Source organism: Rana temporaria, chromosome 5, assembly GCF_905171775.1.
Source record: "Rana temporaria chromosome 5, aRanTem1.1, whole genome shotgun sequence".
NCBI classification, from domain to species: Eukaryota; Metazoa; Chordata; class Amphibia; order Anura; family Ranidae; genus Rana; species Rana temporaria.
Genome location: NC_053493.1, coordinates 103542037 through 103559222, shown reverse-complemented (window position 1 = coordinate 103559222; position 17186 = coordinate 103542037). Strand labels below are relative to the sequence as shown.

Genomic DNA, 17186 nt, shown 5'->3' with positions numbered 1-17186 from the left:
GTGCGCTACATACCGAGTGCAGGTTTGAGGGGTGCGCTGCTTACCGAGTGCAGGGCTGAGGGATGTGCTGTGTTTTCCCAAGTTCTCCCCCCAGTACAGAGCTCACCCCCTTCCCCCATTCCAGTACAGAGCTCTCTTCCCTACACTTCCCCGAGCTTCTGCTGTGTAGCTGGCAGGATCCTCTTCTCCGCCCACTCCCCCTCCTTGCAAGGCACCTTTATGTGTCCCCGCAGTATGCATCAGATCAGCGGCTTTTCCCGCCTGAGCTGACCGGACCACCCACACCCGTCCGAGCGGAGACTTAAATGTCAGAAGAAAACTGGATGGTGGGTCAGGGGATACAGACTTTACTGGCGATTGTTTCCTGTAATGCAAAAGAGGAGGGTTGGAGAGATAAGTTAAAGTTAGCATGATAACTTTAGTCTCTATGCTGCATCAAAAAAAGCATACATTTTAGATTTTCTTGCTCAATCTTTTGCCGTTTTGGTTACATTATAGTGTTTATTTCAGATCTTCCTGTGCTCTGTGCATCTGCTGAACTGAAATCTCACACTTATCAACCCTGCCCAGTTCACCTACAGAACACCTACAGGGTAGAATTCTGAAATCCTAGCACACCTCCTATCCTAGGTTGACAATGCTTACAATGAATTCACTAAGTCTTAAAAAATTGTTTTGCGTATAATGAACATAAACATCAAAATAACATAAGAATATCTAAAGTATGCCACAAAAAGTGTCTCGGTGTTATTCCAACAGTGTTACAAAGTCCACTAATAAAGTGAAAAAATATGCACAAAAAAATCCCACCTAAATATCAACCAGTCCTTCGCTGCATGCTTATCAATGTGCTTCATATATCCACTGGGCAAGTGCTGGCATAAACATAAAGTCACTGTGTTTCAAATGTGTCGGTGCCACATTTCTCCTACAGATTACAACTCGCCAAAACTTCTGTGACCCTCCAACTAAGTAGGGTCAAAGCTCACTTTAATTATAAACCATGGATCTCTTGTCCCAAGCCACTAGTCCAGCGACCAGTTTCTCCACTTCAATCTCCTCCTTCTCCAGGCCACTCCGATCAATGTAGGGAGGTCACAGACAAACATCTTATTGCACATCATATGTATAAAAAAAACATGTCCCCCATACATATTCCCTGTAAGAATAGCACTCACATTTTTCTGTGCTCATTACCCGGCACACAGTATGTCCAGCGACTTCTGTATAGTGAAGCGCCACTGTTCCGGATGGGAGAACCCGCGTGCATTCCAACTGCAGGAAGTGATGCCATCGGATATGACATCGGCACCCAAGATCCCGGCTCAACGCGTTTCACCCACAGGGAAGGTCTTCAGGAAACTAAAAGGGGCCAGAGCTGCTTCTTCACCATAGATACTGTACATTGAGAGAGCGTTGCTATGCAAGAAAGTGTGTTGCTGACAGGATCACCAGGTGAAAAAATAAAGATTAAAAACTGACAAAAGAAATATGAAGGTAGCAAGCAGATCCAAGGATTCGTATGCTGCAAAATAAAACATTTTTGTCCCTGGGTTTCATTACGCATTCTAATGCATCAGCATTGCACCTCTTTTGCATCACTTAGTGGATTACTTGGTACAGTTTGGCTCCAGGGTTTCTCTGTGCAAGCTTTGGCATTTGTATTTTTGTCACTTCCTCTGCTGATGGCATTTACCTTACTGCTGTGTTATACAGGGCCAGAATAATGTTTATATAAACCGTATGATCTGCTACACTTCTATTTGATAGGCATACACCGCCTTTAGTAATTTTGCTGTACACACAAATGTTTGGATGGTTCACTTGCAGTACTCTGCTCCATTTAGACTTTTTGTTTTTGCGTTGATTGTTTAAAATATTTGCCTATTTACATATTTATGGCTCATGTTCTTAAAATCCCTCAAAGACGGGCTGTTAATTTATTTGCACTGTGCAGTGTAAATGGTAGTGCTATATATACATTTTATATTTATGGATGGAAGAACGTTGCTAAGGGGTGCTTTGAAACCACCTTTTTAGCTCTAAATAGCTATTGTGTACATATGGTAAGGTACTGCTGCTTAACAATTAGTAACTGCTTTGATGAAACTAAATTACATTTTTAAGTTCCCATCAGGAAGTCGCACCACATATCTGTATTAATGTATTCAAGGCTCGAGAAGGAAAGTTAATTTTCCAGCTTAAATATTTAATTCAAGCTTAAAATTTAGTCTGTAATTAGAGCTCCCAAATGGCAGGAACATGGAGTATTTGTCCATTTTAATTAGATTGTTGTTTACCTATTAATTATATATCATATCTTGTCATATAGTTTTGATGGTAACAGATGGTGCTAGGAGTTAGTAAGGGTTTGAACAAAATAAGATTCCACATGATTTATTAAGTTGCACTTTATTAGTGAGTGGTCTGCTTTAGTTAATTCTCTAGGAAAAGAACTTAGCTAAATTTTTACTAATTTTTATATGATTATTCCTTTGTGGAATGAACATCTCTGCATCATTTTTCACCGGAAAGGAAAATATTGCAGTTTCATTTCTCTCTGGTAAAAGTAACACTCCTTTACTGTCATGCTGTATAATTTGATTTCCTTAAGATATATAGTGCCTGCTCTGAAAAACCTAATAAGAAAGAAGTTAATTATCTACCACATTGGCTGTCATTACTTGCATTTTTTTTTTTGCTTTAATGCTAACACATGGTGATCAAGCATCTAGGGACACAGGTAAAAATCTGGAGGAAAGGTGTTGTCTACTGGATCCAATCAGATCTAAGCAGCTATTATTTTGGTGTTGGCTAAAAAGCTTATTGGTTTCAATGTGCACCACGGGATGATTCATTCTCATATTTTATGTGTCACAGCTCATTAATGGCTGTATTGCTGCACACTTTCCAAAACTATATAATTAGTAGATTAAAGTGGGAGTTTAATGTGTACAATCACAGTCGCTTTCTCTGAAAAGTTTGCCTCTCTGGCTATACCACCACCACTCCACCCATCAACACATTCTGAAAAGTAGAGGTGCACCGAATGGAAATTTTGGTGCCGGACCGAAAATTCAAGATGCACTTGGCCGAAAACCGAAAATGAAATTTTTATATATTTTTTAAATATACCGTATTTATCCGCGCATAACACGCACCTTTCCCCCCTGAAAATTGGGGGCAAAGCAGGGGTGCGTGTTATACTGGCTCTTACGTCACACACACACACACACACTGTCCTGCCTCCACCACCGGCATTGGACCAGTGTTCTGCATGTCACAGTAGCTGGTCCAATGCTGATGGCGGAGGCAGGACCGTGTGTGTGTAACGTGAGAGCTGAGTGGAGAGGAGATGACGGCTTGGTGATTTCCTGATTTAGGCTGCTGGTGAGGGAGATGGTGAGGCTGCAAATGAAGGCAATAATCAGGCTGCATTGGGGACAATAATCAGGCTGCATTGGGGGAAATATTTAGGCTGCATTGGGGACAAGACTATATTTGGGCTGCATTGAGGATAATAATCAGGCTGCATTGAGGACTTTATTTGGGCTACACTGAGGACATTGATCAGGCTGCAGATGGACATTGATGGGCACTGACCCTTAATTTGCTTCAAAGTTATTTATTTTAAAAATATGTTGTTTTCCTGAAACTTCCCTCTTAAAATTATATATTGGGTGTGTGTTATATGCCAATATATACAGTAATTGTATTATATTTGACTTTCTAGTTAATATCATGAATTTATTGTTGCCCATTATTTGGCACATTTAGTGCAAGAAAAGCTCAAGAAAAATGCATCCCGTTAAATTCTATGTATGTCTTCATCTCACCAAAACGCACCTCCCTGTTGAAATGCAGCAAGAATGTGTCATAAACGCACCTGTGTTACATTTTTTATGCTGTTTTTAAATCTTATGGCCTATGAAAAACACACCATAAGCACAGTAAAATTGCGTCACATCATGGTAAAATCATGTGTGTTTTCGCCACCATTATCAGCAACTTTTTCTTTATCGGCAAAAATGTTTTATTTTTGCACACTGTTTTTAATATATATGCTTCTGGCCTCACAATATCACCCCTGCTTCCCAAAGCCATTCTCACTCGCGAGAATATTCTGTGCTACTCACACGGCCTCCTAGGATATCTACCTAACAAATTCAAGGAGACTGCAGATGGAGGACAAACAGCGGCCGGTGGGCGGAGTTGCCACGTGTTATTGTGGGCAGGTTGCCTGAACCTTCAGGAGGCAGTCAGCTTAAGATGGAGGCATGGGACCCTGGCTGTTACACCTGAGCGGTGGATCACAGAAGGACAATGCTGGATCCACTGGCAAGGTGGATATGGGAATTATAGTCAATGCTTCAAGACAGTTAAGTGGGAGTAGGAAAAAAAAATGTCCGGGGCTGAAGTTCCTCTTTAACCTGTTGCTGACCATGTAGTGCAGATGTGTGGTGGCAGAAAGGGTGGGCCTTAGTTCCCACACGCCACAGATATCCGTTCATGGGGGCACAGAGTGAGCATGGTCTTTCACAGACCAATCCTGTTCTCTGTTTATGATCCAGTGCTGGCAGGACAGGAACCCGATCATGTGACCACTGTGACAGCCAATCACAGTGATCACTTGATCCAGAAGTCCCTTCCCATCTCTTAGCCTTAATGGACAGCTGGGAGGGGACAAAAAGGGTTTGAGGATCACAAAAGAGATGGGGGGGTCTGGTGGGGGTCTGGCAGAGAAGATGGGGGGGTTCTGGCAGAGAAGATAGGGGGTCTGGCAGAGAAGAAGGGGGGTCTGGCAGAGAGATAGGGGGGTCTGGGAGAGAGATGGGGAGGTCTAGCAGAGAGGAGGTGGGGGGGTCTGGCAGAGAGGTGGGGGGGTCTGGCAGAGAGATGGGGGGGTCTGGCATAGAGATGGGGGGGTCTGGCAGAGAGGAGGTGGGAGGGTCTGGCAGAAAGGTGGGGGGGTCTGGCAGAGAGGTGGGGGGGGGTTTGGCAGAGAAGATGAAGAGCTGACAGAGGAGAGGGGGGGTCTCATGGCCCTTCTAGAGTTAGGGAAGAAGGGGGAGCGTGGTGCTTTGCTGATCGATCTGCACATTAAAGGGGGGGGATCCGACGATGGGGGACTCGAGATCGCTTACCACTGAAGGCATGGGAAGGGTGCTGGTGGCGGGAGAGAGCGTAACAGTGCAATCCAGCCACAGGAGGGGACGGGTGATGGGGAGGGAGGAAGCAGTCATCACTGACACCACAGGAGGGGGCGGAGAGTAAGTGCTGCTGGCGGCCGTGGCACTCGGAAAAGTGTGAGACCGCATCCAGCCACGGTGGGGGGGGGGTGATGGAGGGCTGCAGTGCAGGTACTTCCCACACTGGCTGATGGACACAAGCCCGGGCACAGCTTGTACAGATGGCAACTGCCGCAAACCCATCTCTCACCCGCATTATGGGGGGGGCAATTTGTCCAGCTCTGGGGCCCCAGGTGAATGTGGGGCCCCCGTGCTGTGACCAGTCGTGCCCGCTCAGTAAGACGGCCCTGCTCCCTCCACCATCCACACTAACTACTTACCAGAGAGCAATTAACATGAAGCTTTATCCAAAAAATCATATGTCCAACACAACTCTTTTCCAGCCATCCACCTTGAGACCATAAATGGGAAACAAAAGCTGCTACATTGTGTAAAAAGAAAAAAAATATATTATTAAAAGCTGCTAAGAACCACAATGCACTGTGAGGAAATGTCTATCTGACACTTATGCCTTGTACACACAATCGGAATTTCTGATGAAAAAAGTCAGACGGAATTTTTTCATCGGATATTCCGACTGTGTGTGGGCCCCATCAGACTTTTTTCCATTGGAGTTTAGAAAAAGAACATGTTTTAGTTTTTTTCCGATGGGAAAAAAATACTATCGGAAATTCCGATCATCTGTGTGGATCTCCGACGGACAAAAAAACATGCATGCTCAGAATCAAGTCGACGCATGCTCGGAAGCACTGAACTTCATTTTTCTCGGTTTCGTCGTAGTCTTTTACGTCACTGTGTTTTGTACGGTCGCAATTTAGTCTGACAGTGTGTATGCAAGACAGCTTGAACAAAATTCCATCAGATTTTATCCCATCGGAAATTCTGATCGTGTGATAACATTGCATTGTTCTTTTTTTTTTTTTTACAGAAGGACTTCAGATCATCTCATACAAGTTCAGTCCAGGACTCCAATTGGCTGAAGATATATGAAATAGTGAAAGACTTTTGTCTTCTGGTTTTGAGATTCAGAAGTAAGTGCATAAGACTGAATATTCTAGATTCTTGATATGTTGAGAGAGACAAATATTATAGCATTTTTTTAGTTTATTTTTACAGAAAACAGAAAAGAGCCAATGGCAATTGCTTATTATGAAGATATTATGCCACTTCCTGGTGGGAGGATGAAGCATAAATCCCTAGGTTGTGGGTGGTGAAATTGTGCTATGCAGCTACTGAAGTTTAAAAAAAAAAAAAACAGATGGGTTACTGAATCTCGTAGTAGACACTTGGCACTGAAATAGTACTTTTGGATAGAGTTTCTCTCTTAGTCACCTTTTCATAGCAATAAAGTTAAATGAAAAAAAAAAAAAGTAATGCAACATAAAATGTTCCTAAAATAAATCAAAATGATTGAAAAATGTATATAGCATCCGTGACGGTATCGCCACGAGCAATGAAGTGAGAGCAAAAATTCTAGGGCCATAACTCACTCACAGTAAAGGCAGCCCATAGATTAGTCTTTCTTTTTTTCGTTCAGCCACCGGGATGAATGACTAAAATATATGACCTGATTCCCCCATCTAAACACCAAAGTTATTTTTTTCTGACAGTGGGGAGACCTCCCTGACATCAGAATACAATGATCAGTGCTGCCGATTATAGCTGGCGGCACTGATCAATCGGGCAAAACCCAAGAGTGGTTGTACAGAAAGCGATTGAAAGAGCGACATCTGTGCAACCACTGGTCCCATACATAAATGGAAATTCATCCAGTCACTGCTGGATCCATGTTCCCATGATTTATGCTGGATTTCGATCTGTGTATAACTTTAAACGCCTAACTCTAAATTTATAACTTGTAAAAAAATTTAAAGCGTCACCTATGGACAAATGTTTTTTGAACTTTTACAAGCACATGCAATTTTGTGGCTTGACATAGATTGAGTCTATTTGCTTGACACAACTCTATGTTTTATAAAAAAAAAAAAAAAAAAAAAAAGGATTATGTTGTGTTTCTGTGCACAATTTTTTCCTGAAAATGGGTTTCATAAACAATTGTGCAAATATTGTATGACATAAAAATTGCAACTATAACCATTTTATTGTACAGAGTCTTTGCTTTTAGAAATAATGTAATTGTTTGGGGGTTCTAAGTCATTTTCTAGTGAAAATGCAGATTTAAATGTATTAAAAAAATTTCTCTGGGCCAAGTTGATAAAGTAGCACTAAAGCCTAAAGCTGGCCATAGATTTATGGAAATTTGGCTGGTTCAGAAGGAACCGGAAAAATTTCAATCAGTGTGTGGCTGCCCCTGTTTTACAGAAATCAATTGTTAGATCGACTTCTGTCGATCAGACAAATTGTAAAACTTAGTAGGTCATTGGCTGCAGCTCCTGATGTTCTGATAGCTTAGGGTCCCACTTTCAGAATTCAGTGTCCCACCAAGGAAATGATTCCTTCATCCATTTCGATTGTGTGTATAAAGAGATTCGTTTTATTCATTTATTCAGCTTACTGGCTGAATAATTTTTTTTTATAAAAAATGGCCAGCTAAAGCATTTTTGGGAGTCTTTTGCTTTCCCGGGGTCCAGTGAAGGCTGAGTAATGACTCCCTTTTAATTGCTGTCAATTAGGGTTTATTATTTTGATGTTGGGGACTTGAAAGTTAAATGGACTTTGCTTTTTCATCCAAGGTCTGCTTTAAAGTTGCATTGCACTTATCCTTTAAATAGATAGTCCAGCCAAAGCAGACATATTCTAGGTAGATGCTGGAAAGGAAATCAAGCAGCTTTTCGTGTCTTTCGGGGACTTTATTTTTAGATTTTTCTATACTTTTTGATACTTTATTTATTCACCACAAGGCATTAGCACAGAGATCTCAGTAGTGAATAAGACAACATATACAACCAGAGGTACAACAGGATGATCCTGTTGTAAGAACTGTTGTGAGAAGAATTGTAAGTTCAGCATTAGTCATGGCCAGGTTCATTAACCACTTTCCGCTCAAGGTACGTAATAGGATGTCCTTGACTTTGTGCAGGGATATCTGAATGATGCCTGAAGCTACAAGCATTCAGATATTGTCTTTTTTAGCCAGCGATTCTCTGCACGGTAAGAATAATCACATCGGCTGTTCCGCCGCTTTATCGTTCTTACAGGCAGCGAGAGGGGACGCCCCCCCCTCACCGCCCTCCAGTGCTTCTACCACCTCACCGCTGCAATCAGTGAGTTGGAGAACGGATTTGCTGGCCCCGGATGTTTACAATAGAGATTTCCAGCGGACCAGATGGTCGCCGGAGTCTCTATGATCGTTGGAGACCGGGAGCGATGTTATGACGTCACACCCGACCTCTGCATTCAAAAAAACTGCGCCGCCTCATTTTTGATTTCAGGCTTCCCAGCCTAGAGGTGAGATGTGGGGTCTTATTGACCCCATATCACACTGTAAAGAGGACCTGTTATATTCCTTGTAATAGGAATAAAAGTGCTCAAATTGTAAAAAAAATTAAAATTAAAAGTGTCAAACCACATGTGAGGTATCGCCGCGAATGTTAGAGCGAGAACAATAATTCTAGCCCTAGACCTCCTCTGTAACTCAAAACATGTAACCAGTAAAAAAAATTGTGTCACCTATGAGGATTTTTAAGCACCAAAGTTTGGCACCATTCCACGAGCGTGTGCAATTTTGAATCTTTGTATCTATTTACTCAATGTAACATCATCTTTCATATTATGCAAAAAAATTATTTGATAACTTTAATGTTATTTTTTTTTTTTTAAAGCATGAAACAAAAACAAGTGTTAGAAAACTGCCATTGTATTCTCTAGGATCTCTGCTAAAAAAAACATACATAATGTGTTGGGGGTTCTGTGTAATTTTCTAGCACGTAGGAGTGAAGTACCAGAATTGGCCAGGATGGGAAGTGTAAGTTACATTTATAATATCTAGCATAATAATGAAATCTTTAAGAAGAAAAGCAATCCACAGATCTATAAGTACCCCATCTATTTTGAGATCTTTGTGATTTCATTCTAGGTCTACATACCGGTTGTAGCCGTTATAAGGAGTTTTGACTCACCCTGTTTTTTTTTTGTTTTGTTTTTTATTTTTTTATTTTTGTATGTAAAGGTAGGAACAGCCAGCACTCCCGGGTGGACAAAAACAGAAATTCTATGGTAGCGAGATCTCCTTTTGGTAATCAAGACTCGTAAAAAGACATGGCTGAGGCAACACCTATAATTTAAAATTATTTTTGGGTGGACTTGGTTGGGTGTATTTAGCTGTGGTTGCCCTTTAAACTATGACAACTATAGTGATCCAGTTTCTGTTATGGTCTCTTTAACTGTTTTTTTTTTCGATTTTTGCTAGGTAATAAGTTGGCAGGATAGTTGCAGTGTTAGTTCAACTGACTGGTTTATAAATTAGCTGTAAATTACCGGACTCCTTTATTATTCCACTAATTGCTTTTCTAAGACCGCGCAGCTAATAAAATGTATAAATGCACAGAGAATCAGCTGCTGCTGAATTTATCATAGGTAATATCTCAAGTTCAGGAAAATAAAGAGCAGAAATAGACACAATTGGGTCAGCGAAATGTTCTTTATTACTGTATTCCTGGAAACTGATTGACAGTTGAGAAGATGTTTTTCCGTCTCATTTGTGTAAAACAGTATGGAACAATATTTTAATGCTATTAATGGCAACATACATTATAATTTTTTTTTCTTTGTCTTCTTTAATCAAGTAGTTTGCTGAAAAATTTCATGTAAGCTTTTCTCTTTTTAATAATTAGATTACCTTTTTAAATGAATAATACTAGGCCTGATTGAAAATCAAAATGGTGTTGAAATGCACAAAGATGTTAGGTGACAGTTTAAAGTCTATGGGGCACAGTCCTGTATGACTGTCCAATGAAGAGTAATGCTGTGTACACACGATCAGAAATTCCGACAAGAAAACCGTGGATTTTTTTCCGACAGAATTTTGGCTTAAACTTGTGTTGCATACACACGGTCACACAAAATTACAACCTTCAAGAATGCAGTGACGTACACAACGAGCCGAGAAAAATTAAGTTCGATGATTCTAAGTATGCATGTTTTGCATACAGACGATCAGCATTTCCGACAAGAACTTTTCACTTCTGAAAATTTGAGAACCAGCCCTCAAATTTTTGCTGTCGGAAAATCCGACAGAAAAAGACAGATGGGGCCTACACACGGTCGGAGTTTCCGACCAAAAGCTCACATCAAACCCTTTTTGTCGTAAATTACTTTTATTTGCTCTGCTATTTGCCTGCATTGGGATTGCAGTCTGTAATACCCCTCGTATCACACCTTCCACCATTGCCGGAACAGGAATATTCTTACAACCAAGTTCTTCTGTGCCATTGGAAATTGAGATTCGGCAAGAAAATAGTAGTGGGAGGTTAATGGTGCTTGTTATTATATATGGGTCCACTTTAAAGTGGATGTAAACCCAATTCATGAAAGTTGAGCTGGGCACATATATCTGCAGCATTTTTTGTATCTCTCTTTAAAGAGCTAAGTCCCGTAGCTCTCTCCTGACCCGTTTCTCTGTTATCAGCCTAATAATTCCTGACAAATTTTCAGACACATCAGATAAAATCAGCCTGACATTTCTGTCGGGGGAGGTTTCTATAAATAGATTAGCAAGCAGCTGGCCCTGTTACAAAACACCTCTGAGAGTCTCTGCCTATGAGAAGAGGGGGTGTGTGCCTTTCCTCCAATCAGCAATTTTAGCTATCTTTGCTGTATGCCCACACATCACACTGTGTTAACCAGGAAGAGAAAATTTCCTAACGCAATCTGAACTTTCTAAACAGTATATAAATGTGAAGACAGCAGATATAGATGTAAAACCTATGTAGGGAGATTTGGTTCATCCCTGTGTATCTTCTGAGGCTGGTCCCTCAATGGGTGTATGGAGGGTTTACATCCACTTTAATGCTTAAAGCTAAACTCTAGGCAAAAATGTAAAAGAACTTTTGTAAATGAGATGTCTTACCCCCTCTTCTTATAGTCACCATTTGAGTTAATGCCCCTTTTTAGTTATTTTCTATGAGCTACGCCGTAATTATCTCACCACTTCATTCAGACTCCCAGTGTGTCCTGCTTATCAATGGCTTCAAAAGTTGACCTCCACCAGACTCCCATTTTGTTTCACCCATCAAATACTGCGAAACCTTATTGACAGCCAGGAGACTCCAGTTCTCTGCTACCCGTTGGTATTTAAAAACATAATGACAACCGGGAGACTCCTGGTTTGTCCCACCCATCAATGACTGCAAAAATATTTTGACAGCCAGGAGATTCCTGCTCTGTGCTTTCCATCAATGACTCCCAAAGCAGATTGACAGCTGGGGGATTCCTGATCTATCTCACACATCCATGCCTGCCTTTAATAGATTGGAAAGTTATGAAAATGTAAAAAGTTGTGGGGTTGGAGTCTGCTTGATCCCTCCTGATGATGTCACAGATATTTCAGTAGATGATTTCTTAAAATATCGGTAAGTGAGTCAAAAAGAAACTACTTTCTTTTCAGGACGAGGTAGGAAAGTACAGTGAACCTTGGATTGCGAGTAATGAGGTTAACAAGCGTTTCGCAATACAAGCATTTTTTTTTTTTAAATCCTGACTCTGTTCGCGAGTGTTGTCTCGCAAAACGAGCAGGATTCAAGCCACAGTGGTGTGCAGTACCGCTTTTGGCCTGAGGTACGGGGACTCCTGAGCCGAGTGGAGCCGTTCGGAAATATTCGGAAATACTCTGTTCCTGAGCCTTTTTGAGGTTTTCCAAGTTCAGCCGAGCTGTCCCCGAGTCTTTCCAAGGATTTCCAATGATTTCCGGCGCCACCCCACCTCTGGCAACATGCAATATTGCATACTATTGAAGTCAATGTGGAACAAATTTTTTTCGTTTTCATTGACTGCTATGGGGAAGCTCGCTTTGATATGCGAGTGCTTTGGATTACGAGCATTCTCCTGGAATGGATTATGCTTTTAATCCAAGGTTTCACTGTATTGGAGAAGTTTAAAAGTATCCTTGTTTTTACCTTTAACAAGTCTTTGTTGCACTTGGGGATATGGTTTTTATTAGCATATGTCAGCCAATGGAACTTCACGTATTAATAACATTTTAGATATCTTCTATCTATAACAGTGGTTCTCAACCTGGGGGTCGGGACCCCCTTGGGGGTTGAATGATTTGCTAAGGGTCACCAAATCCTCTCCCAGCCTTTTTGCGGCCGCCCAGCTGGGCTGCTCCTGGAGCCTGTGGCCGCCAACTCAGCCTCTTTGCAGCTGCCCATTCAGTTCACAGCATGGCTGGGGGACAGAGACTGGAGGTCAGATGACTGGTGAGGATTGTGAAGTGGGAGGGGCTGGAGGAGACCCGATCTCCTGATTTCAGCATAGGGGTCACTGCTGCGAGACACCACAAAGTCGGAGACACAGTGAAGCCAGAGACACAGTGAGTAACACTACCTGTGATTATAGTTGCCATTAAAAGTACCTACTACAGTTCTCAGATCAGCAGATGACCTTGATTAAGAGCACCAAAGTTGGCTGATCAGAACTTCCCCCAGCATTGCCACTCATCCCACTTCCACCAGCACTGCCACTCATCCCATTCCCTCCACCCCCCCCCACCAAGGAGTAAGGGAAGGAATGAAAATAGAGAATACATGGAAGAGAGAGGAAAAGAGGTGGAGGTACAGAGAAAACGGAGAGAAAGAATAAGAGAAAGAACAAGAAATACAGCTAGAGAGAGGGATGGGGAAAACAATAAGAAATAAGGATAGAGAGACATAAAAGGGAAAGAAAGGGGGAGAACAAAGAGAAAGAGTGGTACATCCTAAAACGTACCATAAGGGGTTTTAATACAGTATGAATGGCAGAGACTCAGGGAGCGCTAAATGTCCGTGGGTTAGGGGAAAAAATTGCTTGTCTTGCCTTAGGTGCTGACAACTCGCGCTACGAAAATAATTTCCCCGCAACTTAGGACATTTTATCAAGGGGTCACAGTACTAGTAGGGCTGAGAACAACTGATTTATAAGAATTAAACAAAATACCCAAATTGGTTAAGCAATGCCACATGTCTTTATTGTGTTACAAGCTGTGTAAAAATGCACTCAGGGTTGGGTACTAACAGTTTCGAGTCCCTTTAACATTTAAAACACGTGTTATTCTTGTAGAAATTTCCACTTCTTCGTTTTTCTTCTCATTTCATTTTTGTGCACTTACGGAAGCAATCCCAGGTGGGTAACAAAAGATATTTGTGCGTAGACACACAGATCCCATAGTAAGCATTTATCTGCTTAATTCATTGAATAATGTGCCAAATCTACTCTTAGCAGTATCACTAAATGAATCAGACGGCGTTATATTATTGGATAAAGAAACACGGTTTACATAATGCATATTATTCACTAAAGCTGTTACTTTTTTTGCATTTCATAGGGCTGTTTTTTTCCCCTTGCACAATAAACTAATGTTTTCCTGAATGTGATGCTAAAAAACTAATAAAGATGCAGTGATAATTGAAATTTGTAAAAGTGTTTCCTACTTGTTAGTCAACTGAAGCTCACAATGCAGGTTCTGTCATAATAGTTTATTTTATAATATTTCAATTTCAGCCCTATTATGCGTATGTTGCTGACAATATTTGGTTAATGATCGTTAATGATACTGAATTATTGTGCTTTTGATCCGATTAGAACACTGACACAAGATAGCTACACTGTGTGGATGCCAGAAAAATGTCTCATCTAAATCTAATAGTCTAATGCACAAGTTGGGTCAGCTACACAAAGTGTATGTTTGCAAAAAGAACAAAAAACTGTCCTTGCTATTGTCAAATGTCATACTGCCAAAATGTAATTACAAGTTGAGGTTGGGCTTTCAACAAATTGTATTGCATATTTGTATATGTTTTATTTATTTATGTTCAGAGCTAAAAAAATTAACATGTTTTTATTAGTCAGGTAAATATGTACATTGTTATTTGTCAGATGGAGCCATGGTTTGATTTATACATATTTTTTGGGCTATCTATAAAGAAGGACTTTACAAGAACCACCCCAACAAGTTATCCTTTTAACCCCTCTTACCTGTAATGAAATCTTGTCTTTAGTTCATATACTCGTCTGCCCAATGGATCCAGGATTGTTCTGTTTCGATCAACTGTTCAGGTGTTACAGCTTGGGTCCTGCGTTGCCATCTTTAGTCCTCATCCGCGACTGTGAGCCGGCCGCCTCTTCCGCATTCAGGCACTGGTTCATGTTGTGGAGGGGCTAAGAGTGCAGGAAAACAAATTCACTCAAGGGAGCAAAAGTCTGCTGCAATTGCTTTACAAAAAAAAAAAAACAACTGTTTACAGAACTCAATTGATAATGTTCAAATTTACACACAGACACATAGCTTAATTGGTGACTCAAGTAACTCAGCTTTTCATCCGTTTTCAAACTGCTTTGTTTATAGAGGAGTGTGTTGTGTTTCAGTTAAAGGCAGACAGTCGGAAAGTAAACCGCTTCTGCTGTGCTCAAATTCAGTTTTGTACTATAACTGTCAAGAGTCTAAACACGTCGGGACCCCTTCGGAGTAAGACCGCGCTATATTAAGATACCTCTCAACTCAACTCAAGAGAGCACCCTGTATTAAATTATTATTTGTTAAAAAAACATAATATATATATATATTCTATTATATAATATGTATGTGTGTGTGTGTGTGTGTGTGTGTGTGTATATATATATATATATATATACTATGGCCCGGATTCACAGAGAGCGGGCGCACAGTACGCCGCCGTAGCGCAAATAATATACGCTACGCCGACGCAGCGCAGAGAGGCAAACATGGAATTCACAGAGCACTTGCTCCCAAAACTGTGCTGGGTTTCCTAGGCGTAAGCCGGCGTAGATGGAAGTGAGAGTGAGCCATGCAAATGATGGGCCGAGCGCCAGACAGATACGTATAACGAACGGCGCATGCGCCGTCCCGTGGACGCATCCCAGTGCGCATGCTCACGTCGGAACAACTGCCTAAGATACGTCGGATCACTGCCTACGCCATGAACGTAATCTGCGCCCATCCAGACACACGTAAAAAACGCTGGCTTCTGTTCCCTGATGCAGACCTTTACATGTCTGCTGCTGAGTTACACCTCCTTTATGGGGCTTAACTTTATGCCGGACGTACAACTTACGCACACCTCTCGTAGCCTGCGTCGGGGGCGGGCGCAGGTTTCCTGAATCGCCGTATTTTCTTCATTTGCATATTTGAATGGCTAATCAATGGCAGCGCCACCATGTGGCCAGCGTAATTGTGCACCCACCCTACGACGGCATAGGCAAGTTATGTCGGCGGGATTAAGCCTGTTTCTAGGCGTATCTTAGTTTGTGGCTACGGCGCACAGATATGACGGCGCATATTTGCACTTACGCGGCGTATCTGGAGATATGTCGGCGCAAGTGCTTTGTGAATCCGGGCCTAATCCGGGCCTATATTGTCAAAAGCATTGGTACAAATTGGAAAACTTGCAGATTTTGAAGTTGGTTGGCAAAAAGTGTGACCGTGTGTATGGGGCTTTAGTCTGTAGGGTTCAATATTGAGTTGGCCCACCCTTTGCAGCTATAACAGATTCAACTCTTCTGGGAAGGCTCTCTGCAAGGTTTAGGAGTGTGTCTGGGAATGTTTGACTATTCTTCCAGAAGCGCATTTGTGAGGTCAGGCATTGATGTTGGACAAGAAGGCCTGGCTCGCAGTCTCCACTCTAATTCATTCCAAAGGTGTTCTCTCAGATTGAGGTCAGGACTCTGTGTAGCCCAGTCAAGTTCCTCCACCCCAAACTCCATGTCTTTATGGACCTTGCTTTGTGCACTGGTCTAAATCATTTGGTGGAGGTGGGATTATGGTGTTGGGTTGTTTTTAAGGGGTTGGGCTTGGTTCCTAAGTTCCAGTGAAGGAAACTCTTAACCATTTGACCACTGGGCACTTAAACCCCCTTAATAACCAGACCAATTTTCAGCTTTCGGTGCTCTCACATTTTGAATGACAATTACTCAGACATACAACACTGTAACCAAATTTACATTTTTGTCCTTTTTCTTTCCCCACAAATAGAGCTTTCTTTTGGTGGTATTTAATCACAGTTGGTTTTTTTATTTTTTGCGCTATAAAAGAAAAATAATTGAAAATTCTGTAAAAAAAAGAATTTTTCTTTGTTTCTGTTATACAATTTAGCAAATTTGTAATTTTTTCTACATACATTTTGGCCAAAATTTATACTGCTACATATCTTTGGTAAAAAGAAGTACAAATTGGTGTATATTATTTGGTCTTTGTGAAAGTTATAGCGTCCACAAGCTATGGTGCCAATATCTGAAAATTGTGCGGGGGTGTTGCAGAGTATTGTTTGGGGGTATTGCAGAGTATTGTGTGGGGGTATTGCAGAGTTTTGCGTGGGGGTATTGCAGAGTTTTGCGTGGGGGTATTGCAGAGTTTTGCGTGGGGGTATTGCAGAGTTTTGCGAAGGGGGTATTGCAGAGTCTTGCGAAGGGGGTATTGCAGAGTCTTGCGAAGGGGTATTGCAGAGTATTGTGCGGGGGGTATTGCGCGGGGGGTATTGCAGAGTATTGCGCGGGGGGTATTGCAGAGTTTTGCGCGGGGGGTATTGCAGAGTATTGCGCGGTGGGTATTGCAGAGTATTGCGCGGGGGGTATTGCAGAGTATTGCGCGGGGGGTATTGCAGAGTATTGCGCGGGGGGTATTGCAGAGTATTGCGCGGGGGGTATTGCAGAGTATTGCGCGGGGGGTATTGCAGAGTATTGCGCGGGGGGTATTGCAGAGTATTGCGCGGGGGGTATTGCAGAGTATTGCGCGGGGGGTATTGCAGCGTATTGCGCGGGGGGTATTGC

The 17186-nt window shown here is 41.8% G+C and overlaps 1 protein-coding gene across 4 annotated transcripts in view; it reads left to right on the top strand.

The window, feature by feature from the left end:
* Nucleotides 1-17186, top strand: part of TBC1D5 (TBC1 domain family member 5) — a 723038-nt gene that overhangs the window by 168672 nt on the left and 537180 nt on the right. For all 4 annotated transcript variants that reach the window (XM_040352961.1, XM_040352959.1, XM_040352957.1 and 1 more), the window contains one exon: nt 6178-6280. The gene's annotated coding sequence lies outside the window, so the exon portion shown is untranslated. The remainder of the gene's footprint in view (nt 1-6177; nt 6281-17186) is intronic.